This window comes from Oryx dammah, unplaced genomic scaffold, assembly GCF_014754425.2.
Source record: "Oryx dammah isolate SB20612 unplaced genomic scaffold, SCBI_Odam_1.1 HiC_scaffold_26, whole genome shotgun sequence".
Taxonomy (NCBI): domain Eukaryota; kingdom Metazoa; phylum Chordata; class Mammalia; order Artiodactyla; family Bovidae; genus Oryx; species Oryx dammah.
In genome coordinates, this window is record NW_024070210.1 from 61562543 (window position 1) to 61585849 (window position 23307).

Below are 23307 nucleotides of genomic sequence, written 5' to 3' on the forward strand. Positions count from 1 at the left end.
ATGAGTTGGGTAGGAGAGAAAGAAAGCAACATGAAAGAGATTATGCAGAAGGAATAAAAATCAGGGGAAAATGAGTCTGGAAAACTATGTTGCGAACGTAAGAAAACACTACAAATAGTGATAATAATAGAAGAGTGAGGTATTTGTCAAAGCAGCATTTCAGCCCTCTGAAACAAGCCAAGAGGAAGACTACAGATAAATCAAGACAGTTCTTGAAGAACTATTACCACATCTCCAATGAGCAGCAGTTGGAGGCCAGAATTTAACTCACCCCTGAGTACTTCTGTAATTGGATTTGGAATATTTGCAGTGATAAATAGTCTAGTAAAAATATTGATTGGAAGAACAGTGCAAAATGGAAAGATCTAGGAATGTCACTATGACCAAAAGCTGGGGCTTAAATTCCAGCTCCATCTCTTAATAGCAATGTGACCCTGAGCAAATTATTTCAATGCTATGCACCTCAATTTCTTTATCTGTGAAGTGACATTTTAACTGTCTCATTCTGTTGTGAGTAAAATTATTAAGTCTAATAAATTGTAATAATTAAAGATGCCCTATCTGGGCACTGCTTGGAGGAGAAATTCTTATTCTTGAGCGACTATAATATCCCTTTAAATCAGTACTGTTGTGTCCATCTCCTCTTCCTTTTTGTTTCTTAAAATTAGGAAAGCTTAAATTAAAGTTATGAAAATGACTGAATCTAATATGACTAACATCATAGAGTATTTAAATTTGTAGAATGATAATTTTATTATAGAATTTAAGAGTTTTAGGAATGATAGGCAAGAAACTACTTAAGTTTATTCCTTTTATAGCTTAGCCTCTAATACAGCAATTAGGTGTTTTATTTTCTCTGTTTTATGCAGTATTCTTAAAAGACAAGTGAGCAATAAAAATTCTATTAAAGAGTTGCATAATTAATTTCTGAAGGTTATAGTCCCATTCACTACTGTAAAACTTTTAGAATCATAGCAACTTAAATTAATTACAAAAAAGGCATGTATTTTTCAAATTCATAAACCAGATGTTAACCTTATGGAGAATTTCTTAGAGCTTTTCTTCTTATTCATCAATATAGAATCATCAAACAGCCCAGAGATTTTCCTCCAAGAGAATGTACTTTTTTTTATTTATTCACTGCCCACTCTCCAACACTTACAGTGGAGACAATAAGAACCATTAACTTTAAAACTACTTGCACACCATTTATTCATCCTTAATGGAATTTTGGTGATTCAGGAAAGGCTCATGTAAAGATTATTAGGATGTGACATGATCAGATCTATTTTTTGTGTTGTAACTGGTAGTTAGTCTTTCAGGATTAATCAGACTGGCACAAAAATGGGTAAAAGGCGGCCAGAAAGTAGTTGACACAATAATCAAGGGGTGAGGCAGACTAAATTATGAGCTCATTCACAGCACAAGCAGCATACGACTCAGCCTTGTATCCTCTTATAAACATTCAGTATAGCAGTCCTTTAATTAATGTAGGAAAAGACTGAACTAGGATTACTTGAGAAGGATTGGTAGGAGATTTAAAAAATCGTAGAAAGCTTGCCAGCAGCATATGAAAAATAACTGGCTATAGAGACTCACTGGAGAAGGCAATGGCACCCCACTTCTGTACTCTTGCCTGGAAAATCCCATGGATGGAGGAGCCTGGTAGGCTGCAGTCCATGGGGTTGCTGAGTCGGACACGACTTAGTGAATTCACTTCCACTTTTCACTTTCATGCATTGGAGAAGGAAATGGCAACCCACTCCAGTCTTCTTGCCTGGAGAATTCCAGGGATGGGGGAGCCTGGTGGGCTGCTGTCTATAGGGTCGCACAGAGTCGGACACGACTGAAGCGACTTAGCAGCAGTAGCGGAGACTCATCAAATGGGAAAGACAGAACTATGAAGGTTCAGGGCTAGGAGAATCAAGTTAATTAAGAGATTCAGATTAAGAAGGCACAGTGGTCAAGAATCTGCCTGCTAGTGCAGGAGATGCAAGACATGTGGGTTCGATCCCTGATCAAGAAGATCCCCTGAAGGAGGAAATGGCAACTCACTCCATTATTCTTGCCTGGAACAGCCCATGGACAGAGGAGCCTGGCAGGCTACAGTCCATGGGTTTGCTTAGAGTCGGACACAACTGAGTAATCTGTCTGGGCAAGCAGGCAGATTAAGAAAAAAAGTAGAAGTTTGGGGATGGAGGATAACTATCCTCAACTATTTTTACAGGTTGAATTTGCCCACTCATAGGCATATACCTGGGCTTCCCAGGTGGCTCAGCTGGTAAAGAATCCACCTTCAATGCCAGAGACCCCAGTTTGTTTCCTAAGTTGGGAAGATTCCCTGGAGAAGGCATGGGCTACCCATTCCAGTATTTTGGGGCTTCCCTGGTGACTCAGATGGTAAAGAAAACTATAATTCAAAAGATGCATTCACCTCTATGATCATAGCGGCACTATTCACAACAGCCAAAACATGGAAGCAACCTAAGTGTTTATCAACAGATGAATGGATAAAGAAGGTGTGGTACGTATACAATGGAATACTACTCAACCATAAAAAATAATGCCACTTACAAGCTGAATGTGAAGTACTGTCAAGACATTGGGCAAAAGTGCCCTTCAGAAAAAGTCGAAAAAAGTTAAGACTGCAGAAATGTCCTTACAAAGTTAATTTATCTGGCACTAGTGGCTTAAGCTCCTTTAATATGACTCAGTGCTCTTGAATAATCCCCTCACCTATCTTGGGATTAATTTCCATATCATCATGATTCGTTTCAGATTACCAATTCCTAGCAGAAATTGAAGGAAAATGGGAACTTGGTCTAAAATGATATAATGTGGACAGCCTCAAACCACATAATTTTTTCCCTGTATGTTTTCTTCTTGAACCATGTCCAAAGCGTAAACATGACTTTTTTTCAGTTTAACACTATCACTGTCTCACTCAAATATAAAATACCTTGTCTGGCCAAACCAAATGCTTTTTTCAATATAATGTGTATATAATATTTATGTCTATTTCTATAAATACTGCTTGCATTATCCCTCTAATAAATTTTAGCTTTATTGAGATATAATTAAAATTGTAAGATATTTTATTTTATTTTTTTGGCTCCAAAATCACTGTAGCCACAAAATTAAAAGACAGATACTTGTTCCTTGGAAGAAAAGCTATGGCAAACTTAGACAGCATATTAAAAAGCAGAGACATCATTTTGCAGACATAGGTCATATAATCAAAGCTATGGTTTTTACAGCAGTCATGTACAGATGTGAGAGTTGGACCATAAAGAAGGCTGAGCAGCAAAGAACTCATGCTTTTGAACTGTGGTACTGGAGAAGACTCTTGAAAGTCCCCTGGACAACAAGGAGGTCAAGTCAGTTAATCCTAAAGGAAGTCAACCCTGAATATTCATTGGAAGGATTGATGCTGAAGCTCAAGCTCCAATACTTTGGCCACTGCTGAGAAGAGCTGATTCATTGGGAAAGACCCTGATGCTGGGAAAGATTGAAGACGAGAAGAGAAGGGGGTGACAAAGGATGAGATGGTTGGATGGCATCACCGATTCAATGAACATGAGTTTGAGCAAACTCCAGGAGATAGTGAAGGACAGAGAAGCCTGGCATGCTGCAATTCGTGGGTGGTAAAAAGTCAGACATGACTTAGTGACTGAACAACAACAACAAGATATTTGAAGTGTCTATTATGGTGATTTGTTATGCATATATATTGTGAAAGGATTCCCATGATGTAGTTAATTAACATACACATCACCTCTATATTCGTCTTGGTTACTGTTGATGAGAACATTCAGTTCTATTCTCTTAGCATATTTCAATTATATTATACAATACAGTGTTACCAATTACAGTCACCATATTTTACATTAGTTCCTTAGACCTTATTCATCTTCTAGCTAAAAATGTATATCCTTTTACCAACCTCTCTCTATTTCCTTCACTCCCTGCTGCTGCTGCTAAGTCGCTTCAGTCGTGTCCAACTTTGTGCGACCCCAGACAGCAGCCTACCAGGCTCCCCAGTCCCTGGGATTCTCCAGGCAAGAACACTGGAGTGGGTTGCCATTTCCTTCTCCAATGCATGAAAGTGAAAAGTGAAAGTGAAGCTGTTCAGTCGTGTCCGACTCAGCGACCCCATAGACAGCAGCCTACCAGGCTCCTTTGTCCATGGGATTTTCCAGGCAAGATTACTGGGGTGGTGTGCTGTTGCCTTCTCCGCCTTCACTCCCTAGCCCCTGGCAATTACTTCTTCATTCTCTAAGTTTGACTTTTTTGTTTGTTTTTGAGAATCCACACATAAGTGATACTATATAGTATTTATTCTTCTTGCCAAATTACTGTAGATTAGCTACATCCAACTGTGAAAGGCTACAGCTTCTGTCTGGCAACTTTCATATAGTTACATGCACGATGTCCCAGTAACTCCATTTGCCTCTTCAAGTCTAGTGTTGGTAAAGGCCCCCTGCTGTGATAGTCCTATGCTATCAATACCCCTTCTTTAAGTAGGTTCACCTCTCCTTACATTATTTGTTTTGAATATGCCATCACTTTCATGTTGGCACACAGAGAGTAACTGAATGGATTAAATGAAGTTAGGAGTGGCAAGTGCCTGGCACAAATTAAGTTCTACCAAAAGAGTTAGTTATCATTAATATGCCTAGATATTTGAAGTACTTCTACAAAATAATTACAGCTGATAAGAGATAAGTTCTAAATGATTAACATAAAATGACTAATTTAATACCATAACTATATGAGGTAGCTTTTATTATTCTTTAGTAAAAAGGAAACTGAGTAATAGAGACTAAGTAATTTGCCAAAGAATGTACCTCTAGCAAGCGGCAAAACCAGAATTTAACCTGCCCATCAGGCTCCAAAGTATTTGCTCCTAACACTGCCTATCTTGTCTCACGTAAGCCCTCAACCGAGATGACATTTTACCGAGACCCCATGCTGGTTACTGCAAGCCCCTCCCCCTTGTCTTTCACCATCACTTTCCCAGGGTCAAGCCCAGAGACTCCCCAGTGATCCCCGTGGAGGGAGATTTAGCAGGGACTCCCAAAAAGTGACCCACAACACTGAAGAAGACCACCCTGGGCTCTCTTTTCCCACTGGAGAAACTGTAAGCTCGAGGGAGACCTCTCGTCACTGTGTTATGCCAGCGCTGTCGGTGTGTAGCTGCTCCTCTTACCCTTATCATGGCATCCACCTTGGTGTCTGTAGTTCAGAGGGTGCTTCAGAATCACCCTGGGTTCTAGGGTTCTTTCAGTGACGTTCTGTCCATGAACAGTAGTTGTTGGTTGTTCTTCTTGCAAGGAGAGCAAATTCAAAAATGACTCATAGCGGCATTTTAGTGAGGCTGAAACTGTAATCATTAGTGAAATGCATTTCACCTGTAACCTGTTGTCACTAATCAAGGTCATTTTAACTGTAGCTACAAAAGACTTGCCTGTCCTCCAAGCAGCACATAACCTAAATACTATTTATGAGTTGGTTTCCAGTAACTTGGAGTCAGCTGTGTCTAGTTTGAGCCACAGAAACTAGACAGAGCTGGCTATAATAGTTACACGATTGTTGCTCCCTTTTCCAACACATTTACACACGTTTCCCCCACCTCAAACCACCCTGATTATTCTTTATCCCCAAAATACCCTTGAGCCCCTTGCCTTCAGGGAGGAGGATTTGATGGTTATTCTCCAGTGTTCTCGTTGAACTGGTTTTGGAATCAACCCAGTTTTTGTTGTAAACCTCAGTGTCCCAGCATTTGGCTTGCTGTGCATTGGGCAAAATGAGCCTAGTTTGTTAACAATATTACTCTCCTCTGAGACTGTCATTTTGAAGTCTATTTTCATTCTGATATGTCGTTAGTTCAATATAACTCTGTTCCTCTCTTCACTTATCTACACACACATACGTATACAAATCTATCTTGTTTCCATTCACCCTCGTAGTTGATTTTTGTGCTGATATAAAATTTCTTGACCAAATGGTAGACTATCTTGCCTCCTAAAATATCAGTTCACATGAAAGTTCACAAGTATGCACAATGCACCAAGAATGAAAGCAAGATTAAGAACTTAAATGTTCATGTTTTAGTAGTACAACTTGAATATAACAAAAAATCATATATTCTTAAATGATGCTAGTACAGAGAAAAAGTGATAGTTACTGAGTTAAATCAAGCATCTGAGAAAAAATGTATTAGGAAAAAAGATCTCCAAATATTAAGCATATCTTGTCATTTCAAACTATTAAACACAATAACATAATTAGAGACATAGTCTTAAATCTCAATTCTATGTAATATCTTACTGTTTTGAAATAAGGATATATTTTAATTTTTATTGGGTTTAGTTTAAATGAGATATAATTAAAAAGTAACAATATATTGTACATATTCAGCACGTTATTAATTTTAAAATATATTTGTTTTATTTCCTATGTTTATTTGTACTATATTCATGTCTCCTAACAATGGTACTATTTGTTTTTCTCATGAGGAAAGAACTTGACATTTTGGATATTAGGAAATACTTGCTCTAATGAAATAGTACGTCTCTAAAATATAATTAATTTTATTTATCTTACTTTAATATTCAATGGATATAAAATATAACATTATAATCTTTCATGAAAATTAATGTATATTAAAGACCATCTATGAGCCAGATATTTTGCTGGTTACTGTGATTAGAAAAAATGAGATTTAGAATCTGCTTCACAAAGCTTAACACCCAGTAGGAGAAATTCGATATAAGAATAAAACATTTCAGTAAAGGAAGAATGAGACATCCTGAGGGACCCCCACCAAACAGAGACATGAATAGTGATTAGAAATTATCCTAGAAAGTTAAAAGAAGAATTAATCATTTGAGCTGTGTTTCTAAAAGATTTCAAGAATGGGAGAGCATGAGAGTGAAGAGAGAAGCATTTCTAGTGTAAAGAACTGCTTAACCTCAGGACAGTGACAAAGAAATGAAAAACACGTGCAGCCTCACCTGCTCACGTCCTCCAGGACATGATGCATACCAAGTAAGACAGGGGGGCGCAATCCATGAACAGCAAGCTGGTGACAAACTGTGTAGGGTCTTGAATGCTAGCCAAGGAGTTTAGATTTCTTTGTTGAAAAGCCAAGTGTTTCTGCTTTAGAAAATTTTTAATGTCATTAGCGTGTGGAATAAATTGAGGGTAGAGGAGAATAACGGCAGAGAGAACAGTTTAAAACACCCGTGGCGGATTCATGTTGATGTATGGCAAAACCAATACAATATTGTAAAGTAAAAAAAAAAACTCCAATCGTCAATGTAGGGAGCAGTAAGCACTTAAATTCTTATAATGTCTTTGTGAATGTAAAGTTGGAGAAATATGTAAGAAACATTTGGTATGTCCAGTTCAAAATCCATAGAGACTATATAGAATAGACTAGCAATATTCCCTCTCAATAAGGAGTTTAACTAGGTAACTTTCCACTTTTCGTTTGAGAACCTCAGATATGCAGATGACACCACCCTTATGGCAGAAAGTGAAGAGGAACTAAAAAGCCTCTTGATGAAAGTGAAAGTGGAGAGTGAAAAAGTTGGCTTAAAGCTCAACATTCAGAAAACGAAGATCATGGCATCTGGTCCCATCACTTCATGGCAAGGATAGGGAAACAGTGGAAACAGTGTCAGACTTTATTTTGGGAGGCTCCAAAATCACTGCAGATGGTAACTGCAGCCATGAAATTAAAAGACGCTTACTCCTTGGAAGCAAAGTTATGACCAACCTAGATAGCATATTCAAAAGCAGAGACATTACTTTGCCGACTAAGGTCCGTCTAGTCAAGGCTATGGTTTTTCCAGTGGTCATGTATGGATGTGAGAGTTGGAATGTGAAGAAGGCTGAGCGCTGAAGAATTGATGCTTTTGAACTGTGGTGTTGGAGAAGACTCTTGAGAGTCCCTTGGACTGCAAGGAGATCCAACCAGTCCATTCTGAAGGAGATCAGCCCTGGGTGTTCTTTGGAAGGAATGATGCTAAAGCTGAAGCTCCAGTACTTTGGCCACCTCATGCGAAGAGTTGACTCATTGGAAAAGACTCTGATGCTGGGAGGGATTGGGGGCAGGAGGAGAAGGGGACGACAGAGGATGAGATGGCTGGATGGCATCACCAACTCGATGGACAACAGTTTGAGTGAACTCCGGGAGTTGGTGATGGACAGGGAGGCTCGGCGTGCGGCAATTCATGGGGTCGCAAAGAGTCGGACACGACTGAACACTGAACTGAACTGATGAGTAAATAGTTTGTATTTGCTAAGGCACGAGAAAACAAAATCTGGATAAGAAAAAGAGAGCAAAGTTTCAGGAACAAAGAACAGGTTTAAGTAAAGGGGCAGTTGTTAGAATTGTGATGGAATTTACCTGACAAGTGAAGAGCTCCCTACAAAAAAAGGAAGACTCTCTTGCAAGCAAGGCTGCCTTTGTGTCTATAGACACTGACCTTTGGCCTTGAGAGCACACCTCTGGAAAGTTGCCCTCAGGCTCCCTGTACTTCTGTAGGACTGACCTTCCACTGGTTGGCAGCCATAGTAACCCTGCCCCACGTGTTCTGCAGGAGCCTCAACGCTGACTGCTGCTTTGTATGCCTGCTTTCAATACGCATCAAAGTGATTTTCCCAGACTACAATATCTTCCAGCATTTAAGGAGTTGGGGTTCTTTATATACCAGTAAATTGTTCTGGATGTGAATGGCTTGCTCTAGAGAAGGCTTAAGATACTTGGAGCATAGCAACCCGAGATCCCTTAAAAACACAGAGGGCAAATAAAAATCGTAGTTAATGTGGTTAATGAGCAAGAGCATTCTTGGCATCCAAACAAGTTTGTACTTCTTAGGAGGGCAGTAGACTGTGGGAGTTTAAAATCTACTATTTAAAAAAAAAAAAAAAAACACCAAGCTGCAGGGCTATTATCTTCCTATGCAAATTTTTTAATTGCCCAGAAGTTTCATGTTTATGGAAAATTTGTTCTCATTTCTTTATATTCATACTAATAAGAAATATCAGCTGTTTATTCATTAGAGACAGTTGGTTCATGATCAGTTTGAAAATAAATGTGAAAAATCATGGAGCTGGTTAACAGCAATAACAAAAAGAGAATATAACACATAAACTAAATTTCTGATAAATGTATATTTTTTTCTTAGTTTAATTAGTCACTCATAATGTAAGAACATTTAACTTTCCTTTATTATGGAAATATTCAATCAGAATATTTTCCATAATTTTGTAAATAACTTCTTATCCTTAAGTAAAAGTATCAAAATCTCCAATTGAGTTACTGGTTTAGTACAGTTTAAAATTCAAACAGCACTCTAAAGATGATCTTATTCCTTAAAAAGAAAAAAAACTTGTAATAATATTTTATTATTACCACTATTGTCAAGATTTAATTGCACATATTAGGATAGATGAAAATAATTTGTTCCAAAAGGTAATTCATGTTGAGGCAAAGAGTAGACACCATTTGAGATGAAAGATCAAAGCATCCCTACCTACCAAAAGGGATGTATTTGCTAAATTAATAAAATGATAGAACAATAATTTTTATATCAATTTTTATTCATCATTCTCAAATTTACAGAAATATGAGGGTAGAAAATGGAACATATAAGTTGTACATAAACAGTATAGATATGTTTCTTAAAAGATATTAATATACATTAGAGTAGAACTTACTACCATCTTCCTCAGAATCTTACACACATAGTACAATCATCAGTAGTTACAGTAGGACCAAACATAAAGATAAAGTGATTCTTTAAGACTCGTATACAAAAACAAAAAACTTTGTATTTTGTATTTCTAATTTTCTAGTGACATATTTTATGACATTGGACTCTATATAAAAATTTATGAATATAAGAAAGTTTTATGAAAACTCTTCAAAAATTAAAAGGGCTTACATTATTAAATAAGGGAGAGATTTTTAGTATGAAAAGTTTCATTTATTTCTCACTTTCTAATGTAAATAGACTGAGGAAATCCATCTATTAATTCTGTTTTTCCCAAATGCCCTTTGTATGATTTTGTCTACTATATGAGATTTATATAATTTCACTCACTATAAATAAGCTAGGAAGAAGAAAGTAATATATGGTTTTAATTTTATAGAGAAAAAGTTTCAGGAAAATAGTTTAAATAATGATATTTAAAAATAGCATAATGTAGCCACTAATAGAATATCTTAACAAATCACTTGAGGGTAAAATAGAAAATAAAATTAATACTTATAGTGAAAGAGAGGAAATGCAGGAAAATTAAAAACTCAAATACATAAAATGACAGGCCAACATCAGTTATAGCAGTACATGTAAATATGTAAGAATCCTTTGCTTAAAAAGTTCTCCTATTGATCTAAATACTAAAGTTATACACATTATATAAGAGGCAGATCTAAACAGTATAGGATCATATCACTATGAAAGAAAAGGAAATTAAATATCTAATAAAATGGGATCAGTTGAATTCGTTATACCTCCACAAGATATACTCATTAAAATAGTGTCCTTGAAGAAAATACAAGGTTATAGGAAAATGCCAAAAATGTAGTGAATTAAAAAAACATTCTAATATTATGTGGATAGTCTAAATATAATATAAATATGTCTAGATATTATTTGTTGTTGCCATTGTTTAGTCACTAAGTCCTGTCTGACTCTGTTACCCCATGGACTATAGCCAGCAGGCTCCTCTGTTGATGAGATTTCTCAGGCAAGAATACTGGAGTGTGTTGCCATTTCCTTCTCCAGGGGATCTTCCTGACCTAGGGATCTAACCTGCATTAATCTCCTGCTCAGTAGCGTCTGACTCTGCGATCCCATGGTCTGTAGCCTACTAAGCTCCTCTGTCCATGGGATTTTCCAGGCAAGAGTACTGGAGTGGGTTGCCATTTCCTTCTCCAGGAGATCTTCCCAAGCCAGGGATTGAACCGGGGTCTCCTGCATTGTAGGCAGACACTTTACCGTCTGAGCCACCAGGGAATCCAAAGGTAGCTCAGTATAGAGACAGATTATAAATTGTTCAATATAGAGAGATAGAGATATTATATATTTACATAACAAATAAAACAACAGATACACACCAAAATATTAATGGTCATCAGATATGATTGGTGGTAGCCTTCTTCAAATTTTTGGTATTTTCCAAATTATGCTTTCAACAAATTTTGTTTGTATAACATAATAAAGGGTGAAGAAGGTAAGACATATTTGCTTTGTTTCTTTTTAAAAAATGTCTAATCATATAAAGAAAGAATTTGAGTCATCTCTTGGACTCAAAGTTCACTGGCTCTATTTTGTTTGTTAGAAAAGCGTTAGTCAATGTTTAAAACAATTAGTAACAAGTTACATGTTATTTTGCCCTAAAATTTTATTTGGTAATATTTGGCAATATTTTATTCCATTACATAGTCTACATTTTCTATTTCTGAGCTTAAACATGTTATAACATATTTCCACCATTATTTGTCCCCATCCATATGGATCATTGATAGATTCTTTGTTTCAAATTATTATTTTCAAGATTCTAAATTTCTTGTGTTAGAACATATTACTTCAGTACTAAAAGACTGAATTTAATTACAACAGTTTGTTAAACTATCATATGCATATTAAAGGGTCATTTGGTAATGGTTTATACTTTACATTACACTCTTAACTTTAAGTAGAGTCATTCCTACTTATACATATCACTTTAAACCAGGGTTTTCCAACACTGACACTATAGACTTTAGATTGGATATTTCTTTGTTGTGGGCTGCTGAGCTAAGGACAGAGTGGTAAGATTTGGAAAGGGATTCTTATACATAAAAGATTATGGAAGAAGGATTTGAGAGCCTTGTAATTTGTGTCATTTACTGAACCATGTCACTGTTTCAAGGCTTTGAATTGTTATTTAATCAAACTAATCTAGGTGTTGCTATGAAGGCATTTTGTAGATGTAGTTAATATGGTGGCTCAGAGGTTAAAGCATCTGCCTCCAATGCGGGAGACCTGGGTTCGAACCCTGGGTCAGGAAGATCCCCTGGAGAAGGAAATGGCAACCCACTCCATATTCTTGCCTGGAGAATCCCATGGACTGAGGAGCCTGGTGGGCTGCAGTCCACGGGGTCACAAAGAGTTGGACACGACTGAATGACTTTACTTACTTACTTACTTAATATCTACAATCAATTGATATTAATCAATCTTCAATAACTGGATAGGCTTCATCGAATTAGTTGAAAGCCTTATGATGGAAAATTGACATTTTCTAGGGAAGAAAATATTCTGCCTCAGGATTGCAGCATCGACTCCTGCCTGCCCTACAGATTTCAAACTTGCCAGTCTTCATAACCCCACAACCCAAATCATGTGAACCAAGTCTCTCCCTCTGTGAGTGTGTGTGTGTCCTATTGATTTTGTTGCTCTAGAGAATGCTGAGTGATACAGAATTGGTACCAAGAGCAGTGGTTCTAGAGGAGCAGAATCTTAAGAATGAGTTTTGTTTGTTTGTTTTAATTAGTTCTGTGATTTCTGGAATAGAGTTTCTAATCAGATTAGATTTAAAGGCACTCATGACTGGATTTCCAGTGCTAAAGAGGGAACTGATTAGATGTAGATAGAAGTAGAGGTAGAGTTATTATGGATAATGTCCAATTTTTCCTGGTTCTCTTGAGAACACTCACTGTTACAGTGAAAGTGACGTCACTCAGTCATGTCCGACTCTTTGCGACCCCATGAATTGCAGCACGCCAGGCCTCCCTGTCCATCACCAACTCCCAGAGTTCACTCAGACTCACATCCATCAAGTTGGTGATGCCATCCAGCCATCTCATCCTCTGTTGTTCCCTTCTTCTCCTGCCTCCAATCCTCCCAGCATCAGAGTCTTTTCCAATGAGTCAACTCTTCTCATGGGGTGGCCAAAGTACTGGAGTTTCAGCTTCAGCATCAGTTCTTCCAAAGAACACCCAGGACTGATCTCCTTTAGAATGGACTGGTTGGATCTCCGTGCAGTCCAAGGGACTCGCAAGACTCTTCTCCAACACCACAGTTCAAATGCATCAATTCTTTGGCGCTCAGCTTTCTTCACAGTCCAATTCTCACATCCATACATGACCACAGGAAAAACCATAGCCTTGACTAGATGGACCTTTGTTGGCAAAGTAATGTCTCTGCTTTTGAATATGCTATCTAGGTTGGTCATAACTTTTCTTCCAAGGAGTAAGCGTCTTTTAATTTCATGGCTGTAGTCACCATCTGCAGTGATTTTGGAGCCCCCAAAATAAAGTCTGACACTGTTTCCACTGTTTCCCCATCTATTTCCCATGAAGTGATGGGACCAGATGCCATGATCTTAGTTTTCTGAATGTTGAGCTTTAAGCCAACTTTTTCACTCTCCACTTTCACTTTCATCAAGAGGCTTTTTAGTTCCTCTTCACTGTCTGCCATAAGGGTGGTATCATCTGCATATCTGAGGTTATTGATATTTCTCCTGGCAATCTTGATTCCAGCTTGTGTTTCTTCCAGTCCAGCGTTTCTCATGATGTACTCTGCATATAAGTTACATAAGCAGGGTGACAATATATAGCCTTGACATACTCCTTTCCCGATTTGGAACCAGTCTGTTGTTCCATGTCCAGTTCTAACTGTTGCTTCCTGACCTGCATATAGATTTCTCAAGAGGCAGGTCAGGTGGTCTGGTGTTCCTGTCTCTTTCAGAATCTTCCACAGTTTATTCTGATCCACATAGTAGGTTCTCACCATACTAATATGCCTTCCTACTTCATTCCCCCACTCTAAACTTATGCACAAATGTACCAATCAGGGGTCAGTCTTGAATCCATTTTTGCTCTTTTCCTAAAAAGAATTTGTGTGTGTGTGTGTGAGTGTGAAGTCGCTCAGTCTTGTCCGACTCTTTGCAACACCATGGGCTGTAGCCTACCAGGTTCCTCCATCCATGGGATTTTCCCGGCAAGAACACTGGAGTGGGTTGCCATTTCCTTTTCCAGGAGATCTTCCAGACCCAGGGATTGAACCCGGGTCTCCCGCAGTGTAGGCAGATGCTTTACCATCTGAGCCACCAGGGAAGCTCAGCCAAAAAAAAAAAAAAGGAATCTAATCTAACCAAAAAATCTAATGGGACCTTTGAAGAATACAAACCCTACAGAAAAAAGTCAACAAACTGAATAATAATAAAGGATGAAGAAAAATTAATGAACCTAAGAAGATAATGATTTAAAATAAGCAAAATAAATCTCTTCCTCCAAGAGATCAGGAAGGCTACTGTAACATAGAATGAAGCCAGACCTTTATAAAAAGAGATAGTCCAACTGTTATATATAAAATACAGAAAATCTAAAATGAAAATATCAAATATGAATTTAGTGGTAAAAAAGCAGGTTACTAAGTTAAAAGATCAAAAACTTTTTTTAGAAAGTACTAGAAACAGATAAAATAAGCAATGTGAAAGAAAGTTAAGTATGTAAGTAGTAGAATAAGATGCAACAATATCAAAATGATTGGTGTCTTAATATGTGAAGAAACATAAAAGGAAGGAAATCTTTTAAATAATAAAAATTCATAATTTCTACGAATTAAGGAAACATAAATACTTCAAAAGAGTCTCTCACTCATGCACACACACAATCTAGATAAATAACAGTGAAACTCAAGAATACCTATAATAACGTGACAGTTCTCCTAGTTTCTAGGAAAGAGTGGATCTGACTTAAAGCAAGCAACAGTTGCTTTAGGTTTAGATTGATTGAACAGGATGAATCACTGCCACTGAAGCAAGAAAACAGTGTAACAGTTACATCATTTTCAAATTACTGGGAAAAAATAAAATTAATTAATGGCATAATTTTACACTAGCAGATTCTCATGTAAAGAAATACAAAAAATAAAAGTATTTTCTATCGCACAAAATCTCAAAAGTTTAAAAAAATAAACCTATGTGAAATTATACATGGAGGAAATAGCCAAATAAGGACAGAAATAAATCCAAAAGGATGCTAATTAATACATGTTTATTAACATTGTTAATAATGTCAGGGTGAGAAAATAGCATACTGGACTGACTATTGTCTAAATATGTAGTAAACAAAAAAATGTTCAAAAAAACAGATAACAAACTCAAAATGATACCAAAATTGTGCTTTCGGAGGTTGAGGTAAAGAATGAACAATCAGGAAATAAATGCATGCCAGGTATATGGAGAGGAAGAAAAAATTATGATATCAAGAAAGTTGTAAAGAAGTTTTTAAATGAACTTAACAAGTTAGATACCAAATGAGGCATAAAATATAGAATTTATAAATTCTGTATACCTGCAAAAAATTGCATCTATTCATTTATTAAAATAAATGTAAATGAGTTAAGATAATGTACCAAAATAGAAATTCTCAGAATGGACTTATAAAACCAAGATCCAGCATTATATGATAAACAAAAAGCTTAGAAAGAGGTGGGAGGTGGATTTTAAAAGCTTGATAGTAAAGGAATGGCAGACAATATGCAAGGAGAAATAAACCAAAGAAAGACAGGAGTAAAAATTTTAATATTAAATCATCATGAAAGACAAGTAATATGAACTCTTAAATATAAAGTATCTATAAATGGAGAAAATCTTTTCTGACTTTGGAGTCACAGTTTTCTCTGACAAGCCACAAAAATCACTAATCGTTAAATTAAAACTTAGATTATATAAAGAAATTTTGCAATTCACTAATAAAAAGACAAACCCAATTAAAGCACATGAGTAAATTCTTGAATCGGCACTTCAAAAAAAATATATAAAAGTGGCCAGTAAGCATATGAAATATGGTCAACATCATTAGCAATCAGAAAAATTACTTAAAACTACAAAGAGATGCTACCTCAGACTCAGTAGAATGACTAAAATTTTAGAGACTTGATAACGCCAATTGTTGGCAAAGATTTAAGCCAACCAGACTCTTAAATTGCTCTAAATTGCACAACTACTTTCTAAAGCTTTTTGGCAGTTAAGTACCTATTGTATGACCAAGCAATTCCACTCCTAGATATTTATACAAGACAAAATGTCAAAAGAAGACATCCAAAAATGTTCATAAAAGGTTTATTCATATTTCCCCAAACTGAAAACGGCCCAAATGTCCATTAATAGGAAAATGGATAAGCAAATTGTAGTATATTTATTTTATGTCATATAATTCAGCAATACACACGATAAATTACTAATACATGCAACAACATATAGATGATTCTCAAAAATATTATATTGAATAAAAAGTCAGATACAATAAAGAACGTGCTGTGTTACAACCCATTATGTGACAAGTGACTCGAGACAACTTCACACAATGAAGAGGCAACAGTATCAGAGAGGCAAGGCTTGTCTCTGCAGGCAAGGCTCAGTGAAATTAGACTTCAGACACTAAAATGTATCTGAATGCACCAAAGTATCCCATTTCAATTTTTAGAGTCTTACTGTTTTCCACTAGATGCCCTAATTTTTTTATATATGATTACTCACATTTTACTGCATTCTGCTGTAAACACGGTATCAGTTTTTCATAAGATACTTTAAATTCTTCAGTTAGGCACCAAAGTCCAACAACAGAAAATCGTTAAATTAATTGTGACAGTCTATTTTGGTGATTGTTAGTAGACAGTAGTAGATGCCCTAAATTTAAATAAGATATTTAGGGAACCTATAAATTCAGCTTAATTTGTAATTTGGCAACTCAGAGAATAAGACTGTGTTTCTGATTTTTGTATGTTAACATTATGCCTTCAGGGATCAGATTCTATTAGGGGAACTATAAGAGATATCTTATCTTCTGATAATTCAGTTAGCAAGGAATTTTAAAGCTCTCAGCTTATCATTTTATTTTTCCTATAAATCCTGTAAGGAAGCTAAAAATATCCAGCTCAATATACAGTCTTTATATGACTTAATAAGTGCTTATTTATTCTAAGTGGCTCCAGGCAATAAGTAGATCTTCACAAATATGTGTCATATATTACCACTGCATTATTCTCTAATCTTAAATTTAAGTATCTGTATGGATATTTACTATTTTTAAGATATACCAGATCAATTTAACACTATCATCCTTCTCTTTTCTTTAGAGTCTGACCTTTAACATCTCCAGGTAATATTTCTGTATTTAGTGCAAGAAAAAATAATCCATTCTAGCTAATTAAACAGAAGGGGATTTATTGCAGGGTATTAAGTGGCTTAGAGAATTTCTGGAAGGACTGATGAGATTGAAATATGCCTGAGATGGTAGTAATGGGACAAAGGCCACCCCAAAGAATTGGACCTCCAACTGCTCATCTAGCCAAGATCAGGTGGCTGCCTGTCAAATTGGAAAGCTGCCACAACAGTATCTCCTGCTAAATGCATGTTCCCATTGTGTTAATTAGTTTATTTATGAGGGTTAATAAGATAATAAGAAGGGTGTGGTATAGAAATTGCATTAGTTTTTAAGAGTTGTTCCCAGTTTGTCAATCCTTCACACAGAAAAAATGGTTAGACTATATGAACAGTCTATTGCAGGAAGCACCATTAGGTGGCGCTCTTTCCCTGAACATAGTACCACTCACCCCCACCTTTCTCCTGGGCTCAGTTTGTCTGGTATTGGAAGGGCTTAATATGAGGTTTTCTTCCATCTTTGTGTATGTTGTCCTTACCTCAGTAAAATAGCATAACAAGGATTTTGAGGTACACATCTATCACCTTATATCAGAAAATTCTGTTCAATGGCCTGTTAGAAACCGCATTTTTTCAAAGGCTTTTTACTAGACCAACCACTCTATTCTTTGTTTGCATTATATGTTTCTGATTACTGCTACTACTGCTAAGTCACTTCAGTCATGTCCGACTGTGTGTGACCCCATAGACGGCAGCCCACCAGGTTCCCCCGTCCCTGGGATTCTCCAGGCAAGAACACTGGAGTGGGTTGCCATTTCCTTCTCCAATGCAAGAAAGTGAAAAGTGAAAGTGAAGTCACTCAGTCGTGTCCGACTCTTAACGACCCCATGGACTGCAGCCTACCAACTCCTCTGTCCATGGGATTTTCCAGGCAAGAGTACTGGAGTGGGGTGCCATTGCTTTCTCCAATGTTTCTGATTACAAGATCCTAATTGTATCCAGAGCATGAAAAGCAAAAGAGCTAGGCTAAAGTGGTTTTAGGTTTTCTTAGCTTTAGCATACTAGAAAGCAGTGGGAATAGCTGTTGACTCAACCAGTCTAAACTATCAATGAACAGGCTGTCGGCAGCTTAATCAAAGAAACACAAAGTCACAAGAAGTGAAAAAACAGAAACATACAAGTGAAAAATCCCACCAAATGCTTCACCAAAAAAAAGGTGGGGAGGCAGGAAATCCTCCATTTGCTTTGCAAATGAATCTGATGCCATGCTACAGGTCATTTAAGATGTTCTCTCACCTCTTACTTCCCCTTCTCTACTCCCACAAATTCTGAAAGAGCCCTCTCACACCTCTGCACTGAAGGCTAGCAAGTAAAGAGAACAAATGTGTCAAGAAAGAGAGGTGTCAAACCTTAACTGTTCCTTCTATTGCAGACTTCTAAGTCCAGAGCAGACTTTTCCCACTAAGAAGGGGGAAAGATTTGAATTAAGGTTTAAGTTTCCTGTTTTATAATTTCAGGTTGACCAAAAAAGGATGGGATGTTTCACTCAGGGCCAGGAAAGAGGTTTTTATATAAGGAAATCACAACATCTGAAGTGGGGAAAATAAGAATTGGTCTTCTGCTTGAATCCTACTATGTACATCTCATTCAACAAACCACTTACGTTATGCTAAATGACAGTTACCTAGATGCTAGACTGTTTCCAATTTTTCACTTTTTGATGATCTCATCACATAACTATGGCCATAACATACTTGCCTTCATCTTGACATTGACTTGAACATGGAATTTCTTTGGCTAGTGGTATGCTATTGGAAGTTATAAATAGAGACTTGAAATGTAGTTGTGGAGTTTGGCTTGCCTTCTTTAACCCTGATGATTCACTATAAAAAGAAAATACCTTTAGAAAGCCCCTATCTTTTGGACTGGATTGCAAATAAGATACATGGAGATGGCCACATGCACTGGGCAACTGCTAGACCCAAAAGGTTCATCATCATAAGGTACAGCCCTGAACTTGAACCTGACTTCAGTCTGTAATCTGGAGCTGGGACCCTGGAGCCTAGTTTCTGAAATACAGCCTATGGCAGTCATGATGCAGTGACTCTATAAGTCATGAATATGAAAATTAATTTTTAACATGTTTAAATGACTGAATTTGTGAGTGGTTTGTCATATAGCATTATTGCAGCGCTAGCTGACTGACACACATCTAAATTGCAATTAAATAATTTTACTCTCGACTATAATACATTGCTATGTCTCATCTAGCTTAGGAAAATTGACAATGTATTTTGACTGAGGAGTTGTTGAAAAATGTTAAAACCACTGTGAGAGAAATAATTAGGAAATGATGATTTTCATAATTAAAATAAAATATGGAGTAAGAGTTTTAAGCACACCTGAGCATACATTTTCTAAGCTTGCAGAAATCTATTTTGTGTTTGCACAGTATTTCTCTTTTTTGTTATTTTGAAAACTAGGTGAAAAGGTCTTAATGGATGGAAAAAATCAAAACTATTAATAAATTTATAGGGGAAATTCATCATTTTCTAGAAATTTTATCAAAAATAGCCTTTAAATAGAACTCATATTAATTATACCAATCACCAAAGATATTTATGAAATATACATGCAAATTTCATATATAAACTAAATTTCACATACGATTTATTTTGACCCTTATTACAAGGCTGAGAAACTCCTGTTTTAATAATTATTTTTCTTTTACAGACAAGAAGACTTAAGATTTTGCAAAGGAGATCAGTCCTGGGTGTTCTTTGGAAAGAGTGATGCTAAAGCTGAAACTCCAGTACTTTGGCCACCTCATGTGAAGAGTTGACTCATTGGAAAAGATTCTATTGCTGGGAGGGATTGGGGGCAGGAGGTGAAGGGGACGACAGAGGATGAGATGGCTGGATGGCATCACTGACTCGATGGGCGTGAGTCTGAGTGAACTCTGGGAGTTGGTGATGGACAGGGAGGCCTGGCGTGCTGCGATTCATGGGGTCGCAAAGAGTCGGGCACGACTGAGTGACTGAACTGAACTGAACTGAAATAAAATATGCTTTTAATATATTTAATAGATATACTGAAAACATTTAAGTTTTAGAACTGACAATATTATTTTTCCTTACAATTTTAAAAGCACCTATCTCAGCCACTTTCCTAAACATCAGTACTCTACATGCATCCAGGTGATGGCTGGTTAAATGTAAGCCTAAAGTTAGCATCAGAGAATTCCTTAGACAAATCCTTCAAAGTAAGCATATAATCCCTATTCTTTAAAATAAAGAGTACAGTAAGAGTAATCTATTAAAATTGGTCCCCTTGACAGCATGAGTGTCCTTTAATGTACAGAGAACATTTTGAGGAAATACACTTTTTATTTCCCTTAATGCAAGCTAACTGAAGTGAAAAAATTAATAAATAAACATAGTTTATAAGCTAGTTGTAAAACCTAACAAGCAGATTACTCCATATACCAAGAGTAAAGTAACAGCAAAGGGAAACAAGAATGGCAAATTATGTAGGACCAGTGTAATGGTTGTATGTGAGCTGAGAACAGTGAGGTCCTTTGCTTTTGAAACGCAACTACAACCCCGTCATGCTCTAATACCCCACAGGCAGCAGAATGATTGAAACCAATATTAAATCGGACAGTTCTGGGGAGTCTCTATTTAGCAACAGCTGTATGACTAGCACAAACCTAATATTGTAGAACTAGATAGATAGCGAAACAACACATAATCTTTTGGACATGGGGCACTGTTACATAAATGCATCCATGTTGTTCATTTGAGTGCTGCCAGCAATGGTTTATTAGATTAAAACAAAAGGACTAAGGAGAAACTACACAACACACAATTGTAATAAACTTCCACTCTACAGAGGTGTGTTAGTGTGGTGCTTTCATCTGCTAAACGCTCTATCTCCTTGTGAGGAAAGATTAGGATTTGGGGAGTTAAAGATCTGAGGGCAATTCTCAGCTCAACTCCTCACTCCTAGCCTGAACAAAGACAAATATTAACTTCCTCAATTGCAAAAGAAGATAAACAGTTGTGCATTCTTAAAAGAGTGCTTTGAGATATATCAACTAATATATTTATATTAAGCTCTTAACACAATGACTAGGACATGATAAGTACTTGAATATATTTTATCTTTTTATTACCAATAACCTGTTTTCTTACTCATTTTCTTAGAATTTGATATTTTCACTTTATGTTTTAGATCACTTAATTAGAAAACACATATTTTTAGTGTCCTTAGGAAAAATGTCAAATGGGCAGGAATGATAAGGAGAGGAGAGAGATAAAGAAGAATCCAATAAAGAAGAAAGATCAGTGTAATAGCCAGTAAGGTTTTGCAGTGTTCAGAGAGTTGAGCTGGTATGTTAGTTTAATAAGCCTAGAAATCAATGAGCAAAATACCCTCATTAAAACCCAATAAAACATGGCTTGTTCTTCCTGACACAGAGGGACAAAACCACCATTACTGTATTCATGTAGATCAGTGGCTCTAAACCCTGGAACAAATATTTTCTAAAGTTCCCTTTACTGCCTGCTGCTGCTGTTGCTGCTGCTAAGTCGCTTCAGTGGTGTCCAACTCTGTGTGACCCCATAGACGGCAGCCCACCAGGCTCCCCCGTCCCTGGGATTCTCCAGGCAAGAACACTGGAGTGGGTTGCCATTTCCTTCTCCAATGCATGAAAGTGAAAAGTGAAAGTGAAGTCGCTCAGTGGTGTCCAACTCTTCAGGACCCCATGGACTGCAGCCTACCAGGCTCCTCCGTCCATGGGATTTTCCAGGCAAGAGTACTGGAGAGGGGTGCCATTGCCTTCTCCACCTTTACTGCCTAAAAAGGCATTTATAGAAAATATAACCTGAAACCACACATAAGAATAACTAAATTGCACCTTATTAATGCAAATTTATACATTATATTGATTCTCTTAAATCAATATAATGTCCTAACTGTAAAGGAAAGAATAATTAGCTTCATTAAAAACCTGATGAAGTATTGATAGGTTCTTGTACCTCCTTATAGTAGGTTTGAACTTAAGAGGAGCTTACCATAAGTGCAGGAAAATGGAAGAATGGGGATATGTATGGACACTAACCTAGATAGCATATTGAAAAGCAGAGACATTACTTTGCCAACAAAGGTCTGTCTAGTCAAGGCTATAGTTTTTCCAGTGGTCATGTGTGGATGTGAGAGTTGGACTGTGAAGAAAGCTGAGCGCCGAAGAATTGATGCTTTTGAACTGTGGTGTTGGAGAAGACTCTTGAGAGTCCCTTGGACTGCAAGGAGATCCAACCAGTCCATTCTAAAGGAGATCAGTCCTGGGTGTTCTTTTGAAGGACTGATACTAAAGCTGAAACTCCAGTACTTTGGCCACCTCATGCGAAGAGTTGACTCATTGGAAAAGACTCTGATGCTGGGAGGTATTGTGGGCAGGAGGAGAAGGGGACGACAGAGGATGAGATGGCTGGATGGCATCACTGACTCGATGAACGTGAATCTGAGTGAACTCCGGGAGTTGGTGATGGACAGGGAGGCCTGGCGTGCTGCGATTCATGGGGTCACAAAGAGTTGGACACGACTGAGCGACTGAACTGAACTGAACTGAACTGATGGATGCTAAAACAAAAACCAATGTTAGGTTAACTAATAGTTGTAAATTGTTGTTTAGACTATTAATGATGATAACTGTAAAGACTGTAGTTTGGTGATATCCAATATGGTAACTACTAGCCCCAGATGGCTATTGAAATATGGTCAGTGCTACTGAAAACTGAATTATCAACTTTATTCAATTTTAATTAAATTAGGTTTTTATTAAAAGTTAAATCAATGTAAAAGAGCACAATTATGTTTGTACTATTAAATACAGGTTGAAGTAATTGAGGGATGTAGTATGTTCAATATAATCCATAATTAACTTTAACTTCCCCTGCTTTTTTCTCTTTACAATATGACTATAGCAACGTTGACCTCGTAGATGCGGCTGTCATTTGAGGTGGGCATTGTGCTTTCCACAGCACAGTGCTGCTACAGACAAACTGAGTGATAAACCTCTGAGGACAGAAGCAGAGTAAAATTGATTTTCAATAAGGAATACCCCCAATTTGT